This window comes from Chiloscyllium punctatum, chromosome 49, assembly GCF_047496795.1.
Source record: "Chiloscyllium punctatum isolate Juve2018m chromosome 49, sChiPun1.3, whole genome shotgun sequence".
Taxonomy (NCBI): Eukaryota; Metazoa; Chordata; class Chondrichthyes; order Orectolobiformes; family Hemiscylliidae; genus Chiloscyllium; species Chiloscyllium punctatum.
The window spans coordinates 34,643,672-34,657,018 of NC_092787.1; the positions used below are offsets into that span (position 1 = coordinate 34,643,672).

The 13,347-nt window shown below is 43.9% G+C and overlaps 9 non-coding genes across 9 annotated transcripts; all 9 read left to right on the plus strand.

The window, feature by feature from the left end:
* The first annotated feature begins 640 nt into the window (after window positions 1–640).
* Window positions 641–736, plus strand: trnak-uuu (transfer RNA lysine (anticodon UUU)). The gene is made up of 2 exons: window positions 641–678; window positions 701–736. It is a non-coding gene; the product is annotated as a tRNA-Lys (tRNA).
* A 1,379-nt stretch (window positions 737–2,115) lies between these two features.
* Window positions 2,116–2,211, plus strand: trnai-uau (transfer RNA isoleucine (anticodon UAU)). The gene is made up of 2 exons: window positions 2,116–2,153; window positions 2,176–2,211. It is a non-coding gene; the product is annotated as a tRNA-Ile (tRNA).
* A 1,378-nt stretch (window positions 2,212–3,589) lies between these two features.
* On the plus strand, window positions 3,590–3,685 carry trnai-uau (transfer RNA isoleucine (anticodon UAU)). The gene is made up of 2 exons: window positions 3,590–3,627; window positions 3,650–3,685. It is a non-coding gene; the product is annotated as a tRNA-Ile (tRNA).
* Window positions 3,686–5,057: 1,372 nt separating this feature from the next.
* Window positions 5,058–5,153, plus strand: trnai-uau (transfer RNA isoleucine (anticodon UAU)). The gene is made up of 2 exons: window positions 5,058–5,095; window positions 5,118–5,153. It is a non-coding gene; the product is annotated as a tRNA-Ile (tRNA).
* Window positions 5,154–6,523: 1,370 nt separating this feature from the next.
* Window positions 6,524–6,619, plus strand: trnai-uau (transfer RNA isoleucine (anticodon UAU)). The gene is made up of 2 exons: window positions 6,524–6,561; window positions 6,584–6,619. It is a non-coding gene; the product is annotated as a tRNA-Ile (tRNA).
* Window positions 6,620–8,000: 1,381 nt separating this feature from the next.
* On the plus strand, window positions 8,001–8,096 carry trnai-uau (transfer RNA isoleucine (anticodon UAU)). Its single transcript has 2 exons — window positions 8,001–8,038; window positions 8,061–8,096. It is a non-coding gene; the product is annotated as a tRNA-Ile (tRNA).
* Window positions 8,097–9,474: 1,378 nt separating this feature from the next.
* Window positions 9,475–9,570, plus strand: trnai-uau (transfer RNA isoleucine (anticodon UAU)). Its single transcript has 2 exons — window positions 9,475–9,512; window positions 9,535–9,570. It is a non-coding gene; the product is annotated as a tRNA-Ile (tRNA).
* A 1,378-nt stretch (window positions 9,571–10,948) lies between these two features.
* trnak-uuu (transfer RNA lysine (anticodon UUU)) lies at window positions 10,949–11,044 on the plus strand. Its single transcript has 2 exons — window positions 10,949–10,986; window positions 11,009–11,044. It is a non-coding gene; the product is annotated as a tRNA-Lys (tRNA).
* A 1,379-nt stretch (window positions 11,045–12,423) lies between these two features.
* trnak-uuu (transfer RNA lysine (anticodon UUU)) lies at window positions 12,424–12,519 on the plus strand. The gene is made up of 2 exons: window positions 12,424–12,461; window positions 12,484–12,519. It is a non-coding gene; the product is annotated as a tRNA-Lys (tRNA).
* Window positions 12,520–13,347: the final 828 nt, after the last annotated feature.

Below are 13,347 nucleotides of genomic sequence, written 5' to 3' on the forward strand. Positions count from 1 at the left end.
GCAAGTGGCTTTCTCTCACTGTTAAATTCCCTCCTGAGGAACCGAGGGTTGCAGGCACATAATTCTTTGAAGTTTGAGGTACACCTAGACACGTTGTTTGAAGGTCACCACTCAGCCTCCGATGATCCAGGGAAAACAACCCAAGACTGTTCACCCTCGGCCTTTAGCTCAACTCCTTTAAACCTGGCAACATCCATGTAATTCTTTTCTGAACACATTCACATCGGAAGGCTTGAGAGGGATTTAGGACAAATGCTGGCATACAGACTAGGTTAGATTAGGATATCTGCTCGGCATGGACGGATTGGACCGAAGGGTATGTTTCTATTTGTCTGTCATCCCAAAACTCAGAGCAAGAACAACTTCTGGAACTTGGTGCCGAAGATAAGATCAGTAATTGAGGCTAACCCAGAATGAGATGATAAGGTTTCTCCTGACTAAAGACCTCAATGGCTCAGAGAACAATCGAGGAAAACGTTGAAAATGCATTTTTCATGATCAATCCAGTTTCGCACTGTGTCATGAAGCAAATTCCCCAAATAAGTGAGGAACGACATGTGATTACAACCGGCTGACATCACAGCCAATTTGTCAATCGCTGAAATATAACTCGTGATATTGGGAGCGCAACGACGCGGCGGCTCCAGTGGCGCAATCGGTCAGCGCGCGGTACTTTTATGTCAGTGTTTCTGCGTGCGTTATGCCGAGGTTGTGAGTTCGAGCCTCACCTGTAGCAGCTTTATCTACTCACCCCGTTTCTCTGGTTTGGCAAATGTCATTTCCTGGGGAAGGTCTCGGCAATCAATCAACGTATCCTGGAAATGTTTATAAACGTCAAGAGATATCTTAGGATCGTCGGTCGGTAATCTTGTTCAGCTCAGAAGTGCTTCGAGTCAGCGGTCTGCTTGATTTAAATTGCCGGCAAGCCATGGTTTTTCTTTATTTAACTGGCTACAAACTCACACAGGTCGATGTAGTAATCAAAAAGGAATTAGGTTTATCTCATTGTAACCGTGTGAATGTTATATTCGGCTTTGCTTGGAACATTTGTCTGATTAAAATAAAGAACTGCTGAGAAGAAGAGGATCAAAATGCAAATAAGACAGAACCTTGTTTGTGGGATTCTTGGGCGGAGATCAGAGAGTACGAAGTGGACCTAGCATCATTTGAATGCGATCAAACCTTTAAGGCACCAGGGTAAAGTAGGAATTGCGTCTCCGGGATGTGGTTCACATCAGACTCACGGGGATCTAACTTTTCAAAACTCTCAGCTGTTTTCATACTCAATAATCTTCTTCACACGTGAAGTCAAAGAAATTCGAAATTGTTCCCCAACCACCGCAAGTGGCGGCTGGGGTGACTCACGGGGTTATAACTTTTCAAAACTCTCAGCTTTTTTCATTCTTAATCTTAAGTGTTCAATACTCAGCTTCACACGTGAAGTCAAAGAAATTCGAAATTGTTTCCCAACCACCGCAAGTGGCTTTCTCTCACTGTTAAATTCCCTCCTGTGGAACCGAGGATTGCAGGCACATAATTCTTTGAAGTTTGAGGTACACCTAGACACGTTGTTTGAAGGTCACCACTCAGCCTCCGATGATCCAGGGAAAACAACCCAAGACTGTTCACCCTCGGCCTTTAGCTCAAGTCCTTTAAACCTGGCAACATCCATGTAATTCTTTTCTGAACACATTCACATCGGAAGGCTTGAGAGGGATTTAGGACAAATGCTGGCATACAGACTAGGTTAGATTAGGATATCTGCTCGGCATGGACGGATTGGACCGAAGGGTATGTTTCTATTTGTCTGTCATCCCAAAACTCAGAGCAAGAACAACTTCTGGAACTTGGTGCCGAAGATAAGATCAGTAATTGAGGCTAACCCAGAATGAGATGATAAGGTTTCTCCTGACTAAAGACCTCAATGGCTCAGAGAACAATCGAGGAAAACGTTGAAAATGCATTTTTCATGATCAATCCAGTTTCGCAGTGTGTCATGAAGCAAATTCCCCAAATAAGTGAGGAACGACATGTGAATACAACCGGCTGACATCACAGCCAATTTGTCAATCGCTGAGGTATAACTCGTGATATTGAAAGCGCGACGACTGGGCGGCTCCAGTGGCGCAATCGGTCAGCGCGCGGTACTTATATGTTAGTGTTTCTGCGTGCGTAATGCCGAGGTTGTGAGTTTGAGCTTCACCTGGAGCAGCTTTATCTACTCATCCAGTTTCTCTGGTTTGGCAAATGTCATTTCCTGAGAAAGGTCTCGGCAATCAACCAATGTTCCCTGGAAATTTTTAAAACGTCAAGAGATATCTTAGGATCGTCGGTCGGTAATCTTGTTCAGCTCAGAAGTGCTTCGAATCAGCGGTCTGTTTGATTTAAATTGCCGGCAAGCCATGGTTTTTCTTTATTTAACTGGCTACAAACTCACACAGGTCGATGTAGTAATCAAAAAGGAATAAGGTTTATCTCATTGTAACCGTGTGAATGTTATATTCGGCTTTGCTTGGAACATTTGTCTGATTAAAATAAAGAACTGCTGAGAAGAAGAGGATCAAAATGCAAATAAGACAGAACCTTGTTTGTGGGTTTCTTGGGCGGAGATCAGAGAGTACGAAATGGACCTAGCATCATCTGAATGCGATCAAACCTTTAAGGCACCAGGGTAAAGTAGGAATTGCGTCTCCGGGATGTGGTTCACATCAGACTCACGGGGATCTAACTTTTCAAAACTCTCAGCTGTTTTCATACTCAATAATCTTCTTCACACGTGAAGTCAAAGAAATTCGAAATTGTTCCCCAACCACCGCAAGTGGCGGCTGGGGTGACTCACGGGGTTATAACTTTTCAAAACTCTCAGCTTTTTTCATTCTTAATCTTAAGTGTTCAATACTCAGCTTCACATGTGAAGTCAAAGAAATTCGAAATTGTTTCCCAACCACCGCAAGTGGCTTTCTCTCACTGTTAAATTCCCTCCTGAGGAACCGAGGGTTGCAGGCACATAATTCTTTGAAGTTTGAGGTACACCTAGACACGTTGTTTGAAGGTCACCACTCAGCCTCCGATGATCCAGGGAAAACAACCCAAGACTGTTCACCCTCGGCCTTTAGCTCAAGTCCTTTAAACCTGGCAACATCCATGTAATTCTTTTCTGAACACATTCACATCGGAAGGCTTGAGAGGGATTTAGGACAAATGCTGGCATACAGACTAGGTTAGATTAGGATATCTGCTCGGCATGGACGGATTGGACCGAAGGGTATGTTTCTATTTGTCTGTCATCCCAAAACTCAGAGCAACAACAACTTCTGGAACTTGGTGCCGAAGATAAGATCAGTAATTGAGGCTAACCCAGAATGAGATGATAAGGTTTCTCCTGACTAAAGACCTCAATGGCTCAGAGAACAATCGAGGAAAACGTTGAAAATGCATTTTTCATGATCAATCCAGTTTCGCACTGTGTCATGAAGCAAATTCCCCAAATAAGTGAGGAACGACATGTGAATACAACCGGCTGACATCACAGCCAATTTGTCAATCGCTGAGGTATAACTCGTGATATTGAGAGCGCGACGACGGCGCGGCTCCAGTGGCGCAATCGGTCAGCGCGCGGTACTTATATGTCAGTGTTTCTGCGTGCGTAATGCCGAGGTTGTGTGTTCGAGCCTCACCTGGAGCAGCTTTATCGACTCATCAGTTTCTCTGGTTTGGCAAATGTCATTTCCTGAGAAAGGTCTCGGCAATCAACCAACGTATCCTGGAAATATTTAAAACGTCAAGAGATATCTTAGGATCGTCGGTCGGTAATCTTGTTCAGCTCAGAAGTGCTTCGAATCAGCGGTCTGCTTGATTTAAATTGCCGGCAAGCCATGGTTTTTCTTTATTTAACTGGCTACAAACTCACACAGGTCGATGTAGTAATCAAAAAGGGATTAGGTTTATCTCATTGTAACCGTGTGAATGTTATATTCGGCTTTGCTTGGAACATTTGTCTGATTAAAATAAAGAACTGCTGAGAAGAAGAGGATCAAAATGCAAATAAGACAGAACCTTGTTTGTGGGTTTCTTGGGCGGAGATCAGAGAGTACGAAATGGACCTAGCATCATCTGAATGCGATCAAACCTTTAAGGCACCGGGGTAAAGTAGGAATTGCGTCTCCGGGATGTGGTTCACATCAGACTCACGGGGATCTAACTTTTCAAAACTCTCAGCTGTTTTCATACTCAATAATCTTCTTCACACGTGAAGTCAAAGAAATTCGAAATTGTTCCCCAACCACCGCAAGTGGCGGCTGGGGTGACTCACGGGGTTATAACTTTTCAAAACTCTCAGCTTTTTTCATTCTTAATCTTAAGTGTTCAATACTCAGCTTCACACGTGAAGTCAAAGAAATTCGAAATTGTTTCCCAACCACCGCAAGTGGCTTTCTCTCACTGTTAAATTCCCTCCTGAGGAACCGAGGGTTGCAGGCACATAATTCTTTGAAGTTTGAGGTACACCTAGACACGTTGTTTGAAGGTCACCACTCAGCCTCCGATGATCCAGGGAAAACAACCCAAGACTGTTCACCCTCGGCCTTTAGCTCAACTCCTTTAAACCTGGCAACATCCATGTAATTCTTTTCTGAACACATTCACATCGGAAGGCTTGAGAGGGATTTAGGACAAATGCTGGCATACAGACTAGGTTAGATTAGGATATCTGCTCGGCATGGACGGATTGGACCGAAGGGTATGTTTCTATTTGTCTGTCATCCCAAAACTCAGAGCAAGAACAACTTCTGGAACTTGGTGCCGAAGATAAGATCAGTAATTGAGGCTAACCCAGAATGAGATGATAAGGTTTCTCCTGACTAAAGACCTCAATGGCTCAGAGAACAATCGAGGAAAACGTTGAAAATGATCAATCCAGTTTCGCACTGTGTCATGAAGCAAATTCCCCAAATAAGTGAGGAACGACATGTGAATACAACCGGCTGACATCACAGCCAATTTGTCAATCGCTGAGGTATAACTCGTGATATTGGGAGCGCGACGACGACGACGGGGCGGCTCCAGTGGCGCAATCGGTCAGCGCGCGGTACTTATGTGTCAGTGTTTCTGCGTGCGTAATGCCGAGGTTGTGAGTTCGAGCCTCACCTGGAGCAGCTTTATCTACTCATCTCGTTTCTCTGGTTTGGCAAATGTCATTTCCTGAGAAAGGTCTCGGCAATCAACCAACGTATCCTGGAAATATTTAAAACGTCAAGAGATATCTTAGGATCGTCGGTCGGTAATCTTGTTCAGCTCAGAAGTGCTTCGAATCAGCGGTCTGCTTGATTTAAATTGCCGGCAAGCCATGGTTTTTCTTTATTTAACTGGCTACAAACTCACACAGGTCGATGTAGTAATCAAAAAGGAATTAGGTTTATCTCATTGTAACCGTGTGAATGTTATATTCGGCTTTGCTTGGAACATTTGTCTGATTAAAATAAAGAACTGCTGAGAAGAAGAGGATCAAAATGCAAATAAGACAGAACCTTGTTTGTGGGCTTCTTGGGCGGAGATCAGAGAGTACGAAATGGACCTAGCATCATCTGAATGCGATCAAACCTTTAAGGCACCAGGGTAAAGTAGGAATTGCGTCTCCGGGATGTGGTTCACATCAGACTCACGGGGATCGAACTTTTCAAAACTCTCAGCTGTTTTCATACTCAATAATCTTCTTCACACGTGAAGTCAAAGAAATTCGAAATTGTTCCCCAACCACCGCAAGTGGCGGCTGGGGTGACTCACGGGGTTATAACTTTTCAAAACTCTCAGCTTTTTTCATTCTTAATCTTAAGTGTTCAATACTCAGCTTCACACGTGAAGTCAAAGAAATTCGAAATTGTTTCCCAACCACCGCAAGTGGCTTTCTCTCACTGTTAAATTCCCTCCTGAGGAACCGAGGGTTGCAGGCACATAATTCTTTGAAGTTTGAGGTACACCTAGACACGTTGTTTGAAGGTCACCACTCAGCCTCCGATGATCCAGGGAAAACAACCCAAGACTGTTCACCCTCGGCCTTTAGCTCAAGTCCTTTAAACCTGGCAACATCCATGTAATTCTTTTCTGAACACATTCACATCGGAAGGCTTGAGAGGGATTTAGGACAAATGCTGGCATACAGACTAGGTTAGATTAGGATATCTGCTCGGCATGGACGGATTGGACCGAAGGGTATGTTTCTATTTGTCTGTCATCCCAAAACTCAGAGCAACAACAACTTCTGGAACTTGGTGCCGAAGATAAGATCAGTAATTGAGGCTAACCCAGAATGAGATGATAAGGTTTCTCCTGACTAAAGACCTCAATGGCTCAGAGAACAATCGAGGAAAACGTTGAAAATGATCAATCCAGTTTCGCACTGTGTCATGAAGCAAATTCCCCAAATAAGTGAGGAACGACATGTGAATACAACCGGCTGACATCACAGCCAATTTGTCAATCGCTGAGGTATAACTCGTGATATTGGGAGCGCGACGAGGACGGGGCGGCTCCAGTGGCGCAATCGGTCAGCGCGCGGTACTTATATGTCAGTGTTTCTGCGTGCGTAATGCCGAGGTTGTGAGTTCGAGCCTCACCTGGAGCAGCTTTATCTACTCATCCAGTTTCTCTGGTTTGGCAAATGTCATTTCCTGAGAAAGGTCTCGGCAGTCAACCAACGTATCCTGGAAATATTTAAAACGTCAAGAGATATCTTAGGATCGTTGGTCGGTAATCTTGTTCAGCTCAGAAGTGCTTCGAATCATCGGTCTGCTTGATTTAAATTGCCGGCAAGCCATGGTTTTTCTTTATTTAACTGGCTACAAACTCACACAGGTCGATGTAGTAATCAAAAAGGAATTAGGTTTATCTCATTGTAACCGTGTGAATGTTATATTCGGCTTTGCTTGGAACATTTGTCTGATTAAAATAAAGAACTGCTGAGAAGAAGAGGATCAAAATGCAAATAAGACAGAACCTTGTTTGTGGGTTTCTTGGGCGGAGATCAGAGAGTACGAAATGGACCTAGCATCATCTGAATGCGATCAGACCTTTAAGGCACCAGGGTAAAGTAGGAATTGCGTCTCCGGGATGTGGTTCACATCAGACTCACGGGGATCTAACTTTTCAAAACTCTCAGCTGTTTTCATACTCAATAATCTTCTTCACACGTGAAGTCAAAGAAATTCGAAATTGTTCCCCAACCACCGCAAGTGGCGGCTGGGGTGACTCACGGGGTTATAACTTTTCAAAACTCTCAGCTTTTTTCATTCTTAATCTTAAGTGTTCAATACTCAGCTTCACACGTGAAGTCAAAGAAATTCGAAATTGTTTCCCAACCACCGCAAGTGGCTTTCTCTCACTGTTAAATTCCCTCCTGAGGAACCGAGGGTTGCAGGCACATAATTCTTTGAAGTTTGAGGTACACCTATACACGTTGTTTGAAGGTCACCACTCAGCCTCCGATGATCCAGGGAAAACAACCCAAGACTGTTCACCCTCGGCCTTTAGCTCAACTCCTTTAAACCTGGCAACATCCATGTAATTCTTTTCTGAACACATTCACATCGGAAGGCTTGAGAGGGATTTAGGACAAATGCTGGCATACAGACTAGGTTAGATTAGGATATCTGCTCGGCATGGACGGATTGGACCGAAGGGTATGTTTCTATTTGTCTGTCATCCCAAAACTCAGAGCAAGAACAACTTCTGGAACTTGGTGCCGAAGATAAGATCAGTAATTGAGGCTAACCCAGAATGAGATGATAAGGTTTCTCCTGACTAAAGACCTCAATGGCTCAGAGAACAATCGAGGAAAACGTTGAAAATGCATTTTTCATGATCAATCCAGTTTCGCACTGTGTCATGAAGCAAATTCCCCAAATAAGTGAGGAACGACATGTGAATACAACCGGCTGACATCACAGCCAATTTGTCAATCGCTGAGGTATAACTCGTGATATTGGGAGCGCGACGACGCCGGGGCGGCTCCAGTGGCGCAATCGGTCAGCGCACGGTACTTATATGTCAGTGTTTCTGCGTGCGTAATGCCGAGGTTGTGAGTTCGAGCCTCACCTGGAGCAGCTTTATCTACTCATCCCGTTTCTCTGGTTTGGCAAATGTCATTTCCTGAGAAAGGTCTCGGCAATCAACCAACGTATCCTGGAAATATTTAAAACGTCAAGAGATATCTTAGGATCGTCGGTCGGTAATCTTGTTCAGCTCAGAAGTGCTTCGAATCAGCGGTCTGCTTGATTTAAATTGCCGGCAAGCCATGGTTTTTCTTTATTTAACTGGCTACAAACTCACACAGGTCGATGTAGTAATCAAAAAGGAATTAGGTTTATCTCATTGTAACCGTGTGAATGTTATATTCGGCTTTGCTTGGAACATTTGTCTGATTAAAATAAAGAACTGCTGAGAAGAAGAGGATCAAAATGCAAATAAGACAGAACCTTGTTTGTGGGTTTCTTGGGCGGAGATCAGAGAGTACGAAATGGACCTAGCATCATCTGAATGCGATCAAACCTTTAAGGCACCAGGGTAAAGTAGGAATTGCGTCTCCGGGATGTGGTTCACATCAGACTCACGGGGATCTAACTTTTCAAAACTCTCAGCTGTTTTCATACTCAATAATCTTCTTCACACGTGAAGTCAAAGAAATTCGAAATTGTTCCCCAACCACCGCAAGTGGCGGCTGGGGTGACTCACGGGGTTATAACTTTTCAAAACTCTCAGCTTTTTTCATTCTTAATCTTAAGTGTTCAATACTCAGCTTCACACGTGAAGTCAAAGAAATTCGAAATTGTTTCCCAACCACCGCAAGTGGCTTTCTCTCACTGTTAAATTCCCTCCTGAGGAACCGAGGGTTGCAGGCACATAATTCTTTGAAGTTTGAGGTACACCTAGACACGTTGTTTGAAGGTCACCACTCAGCCTCCGATGATCCAGGGAAAACAACCCAAGACTGTTCACCCTCGGCCTTTAGCTCAAGTCCTTTAAACCTGGCAACATCCATGTAATTCTTTTCTGAACACATTCACATCGGAAGGCTTGAGAGGGATTTAGGACAAATGCTGGCATACAGACTAGGTTAGATTAGGATATCTGCTCGGCATGGACGGATTGGACCGAAGGGTATGTTTCTATTTGTCTGTCATCCCAAAACTCAGAGCAACAACAACTTCTGGAACTTGGTGCCGAAGATAAGATCAGTAATTGAGGCTAACCCAGAATGAGATGATAAGGTTTCTCCTGACTAAAGACCTCAATGGCTCAGAGAACAATCGAGGAAAACGTTGAAAATGCATTTTTCATGATCAATCCAGTTTCGCACTGTGTCATGAAGCAAATTCCCCAAATAAGTGAGGAACGACATGTGAATACAACCGGCTGACATCACAGCCAATTTGTCAATCGCTGAGGTATAACTCGTGATATTTTAAGCGCGACGACGGGGCGGCTCCAGTGGCGCAATCGGTCAGCGCGCGGTACTTATATGTCAGTGTTTCTGCGTGCGTAATGCCGAGGTTGTGAGTTCGAGCCTCACCTGGAGCAGCTTTATCTACTCATCTCGTTTCTCTGGTTTGGCAAATGTCATTTCCTGAGAAAGGTCTCGGCAATCAACCAACGTATCCTGGAAATATTTAAAACGTCAAGAGATATCTTAGGATCGTCGGTCGGTAATCTTGTTCAGCTCAGAAGTGCTTCGAATCAGCGGTCTGCTTGATTTAAATTGCCGGCAAGCCATGGTTTTTCTTTATTTAACTGGCTACAAACTCACACAGGTCGATGTAGTAATCAAAAAGGAATTAGGTTTATCTCATTGTAACCGTGTGAATGTTATATTCGGCTTTGCTTGGAACATTTGTCTGATTAAAATAAAGAACTGCTGAGAAGAAGAGGATCAAAATGCAAATAAGACAGAACCTTGTTTGTGGGTTTCTTGGGCGGAGATCAGAGAGTACGAAATGGACCTAGCATCATCTGAATGCGATCAAACCTTTAAGGCACCAGGGTAAAGTAGGAATTGCGTCTCCGGGATGTGGTTCACATCAGACTCACGGGGATCGAACTTTTCAAAACTCTCAGCTGTTTTCATACTCAATAATCTTCTTCACACGTGAAGTCAAAGAAATTCGAAATTGTTCCCCAACCACCGCAAGTGGCGGCTGGGGTGACTCACGGGGTTATAACTTTTCAAAACTCTCAGCTTTTTTCATTCTTAATCTTAAGTGTTCAATACTCAGCTTCACACGTGAAGTCAAAGAAATTCGAAATTGTTTCCCAACCACCGCAAGTGGCTTTCTCTCACTGTTAAATTCCCTCCTGAGGAACCGAGGGTTGCAGGCACATAATTCTTTGAAGTTTGAGGTACACCTAGACACGTTGTTTGAAGGTCACCACTCAGCCTCCGATGATCCAGGGAAAACAACCCAAGACTGTTCACCCTCGGCCTTTAGCTCAACTCCTTTAAACCTGGCAACATCCATGTAATTCTTTTCTGAACACATTCACATCGGAAGGCTTGAGAGGGATTTAGGACAAATGCTGGCATACAGACTAGGTTAGATTAGGATATCTGCTCGGCATGGACGGATTGGACCGAAGGGTATGTTTCTATTTGTCTGTCATCCCAAAACTCAGAGCAACAACAACTTCTGGAACTTGGTGCCGAAGATAAGATCAGTAATTGAGGCTAACCCAGAATGAGATGATAAGGTTTCTCCTGACTAAAGACCTCAATGGCTCAGAGAACAATCGAGGAAAACGTTGAAAATGCATTTTTCATGATCAATCCAGTTTCGCACTGTGTCATGAAGCAAATTCCCCAAATAAGTGAGGAACGACATGTGATTACAACCGGCTGACATCACAGCCAATTTGTCAATCGCTGAAATATAACTCGTGATATTGGGAGCGCAACGACGCGGCGGCTCCAGTGGCGCAATCGGTCAGCGCCCGGTACTTTTATGTCAGTGTTTCTGCGTGCGTTATGCCGAGGTTGTGAGTTCGAGCCTCACCTGGAGCAGCTTTATCTACTCACCCCGTTTCTCTGGTTTGGCAAATGTCATTTCCTGGGGAAGGTCTCGGCAATCAACCAACGTATCCTGGAAATGTTTATAAACGTCAAGAGATATCTTAGGATCGTCGGTCGGTAATCTTGTTCAGCTCAGAAGTGCTTCGAATCAGCGGTCTGCTTGATTTAAATTGCCGGCAAGCCATGGTTTTTCTTTATTTAACTGGCTACAAACTCACACAGGTCGATGTAGTAATCAAAAAGGAATTAGGTTTATCTCATTGTAACCGTGTGAATGTTATATTCGGCTTTGCTTGGAACATTTGTCTGATTAAAATAAAGAACTGCTGAGAAGAAGAGGATCAAAATGCAAATAAGACAGAACCTTGTTTGTGGGTTTCTTGGGCGGAGATCAGAGAGTACGAAATGGACCTAGCATCATCTGAATGCGATCAAACCTTTAAGGCACCGGGGTAAAGTAGGAATTGCGTCTCCGGGATGTGGTTCACATCAGACTCACGGGGATCTAACTTTTCAAAACTCTCAGCTGTTTTCATACTCAATAATCTTCTTCACACGTGAAGTCAAAGAAATTCGAAATTGTTCCCCAACCACCGCAAGTGGCGGCTGGGGTGACTCACGGGGTTATAACTTTTCAAAACTCTCAGCTTTTTTCATTCTTAATCTTAAGTGTTCAATACTCAGCTTCACACGTGAAGTCAAAGAAATTCGAAATTGTTTCCCAACCACCGCAAGTGGCTTTCTCTCACTGTTAAATTCCCTCCTGAGGAACCGAGGGTTGCAGGCACATAATTCTTTGAAGTTTGAGGTACACCTAGACACGTTGTTTGAAGGTCACCACTCAGCCTCCGATGATCCAGGGAAAACAACCCAAGACTGTTCACCCTCGGCCTTTAGCTCAACTCCTTTAAACCTGGCAACATCCATGTAATTCTTTTCTGAACACATTCACATCGGAAGGCTTGAGAGGGATTTAGGACAAATGCTGGCATACAGACTAGGTTAGATTAGGATATCTGCTCGGCATGGACGGATTGGACCGAAGGGTATGTTTCTATTTGTCTGTCATCCCAAAACTCAGAGCAAGAACAACTTCTGGAACTTGGTGCCGAAGATAAGATCAGTAATTGAGGCTAACCCAGAATGAGATGATAAGGTTTCTCCTGACTAAAGACCTCAATGGCTCAGAGAACAATCGAGGAAAACGTTGAAAATGCATTTTTCATGATCAATCCAGTTTCGCACTGTGTCATGAAGCAAATTCCCCAAATAAGTGAGGAACGACATGTGATTACAACCGGCTGACATCACAGCCAATTTGTCAATCGCTGAAATATAACTCGTGATATTGGGAGCGCAACGACGCGGCGGCTCCAGTGGCGCAATCGGTCAGCGCGCGGTACTTTTATGTCAGTGTTTCTGCGTGCGTTATGCCGAGGTTGTGAGTTCGAGCCTCACCTGTAGCAGCTTTATCTACTCACCCCGTTTCTCTGGTTTGGCAAATGTCATTTCCTGGGGAAGGTCTCGGCAATCAACCAACGTATCCTGGAAATGTTTATAAACGTCAAGAGATATCTTAGGATCGTCGGTCGGTAATCTTGTTCAGCTCAGAAGTGCTTCGAGTCAGCGGTCTGCTTGATTTAAATTGCCGGCAAGCCATGGTTTTTCTTTATTTAACTGGCTACAAACTCACACAGGTCGATGTAGTAATCAAAAAGGAATTAGGTTTATCTCATTGTAACCGTGTGAATGTTATATTCGGCTTTGCTTGGAACATTTGTCTGATTAAAATAAAGAACTGCTGAGAAGAAGAGGATCAAAATGCAAATAAGACAGAACCTTGTTTGTGGGATTCTTGGGCGGAGATCAGAGAGTACGAAGTGGACCTAGCATCATTTGAATGCGATCAAACCTTTAAGGCACCAGGGTAAAGTAGGAATTGCGTCTCCGGGATGTGGTTCACATCAGACTCACGGGGATCTAACTTTTCAAAACTCTCAGCTGTTTTCATACTCAATAATCTTCTTCACACGTGAAGTCAAAGAAATTCGAAATTGTTCCCCAACCACCGCAAGTGGCGGCTGGGGTGACTCACGGGGTTATAACTTTTCAAAACTCTCAGCTTTTTTCATTCTTAATCTTAAGTGTTCAATACTCAGCTTCACACGTGAAGTCAAAGAAATTCGAAATTGTTTCCCAACCACCGCAAGTGGCTTTCTCTCACTGTTAAATTCCCTCCTGTGGAACCGAGGATTGCAGGCACATAATTCTTTGAAGTTTGAGGTACACCTAGA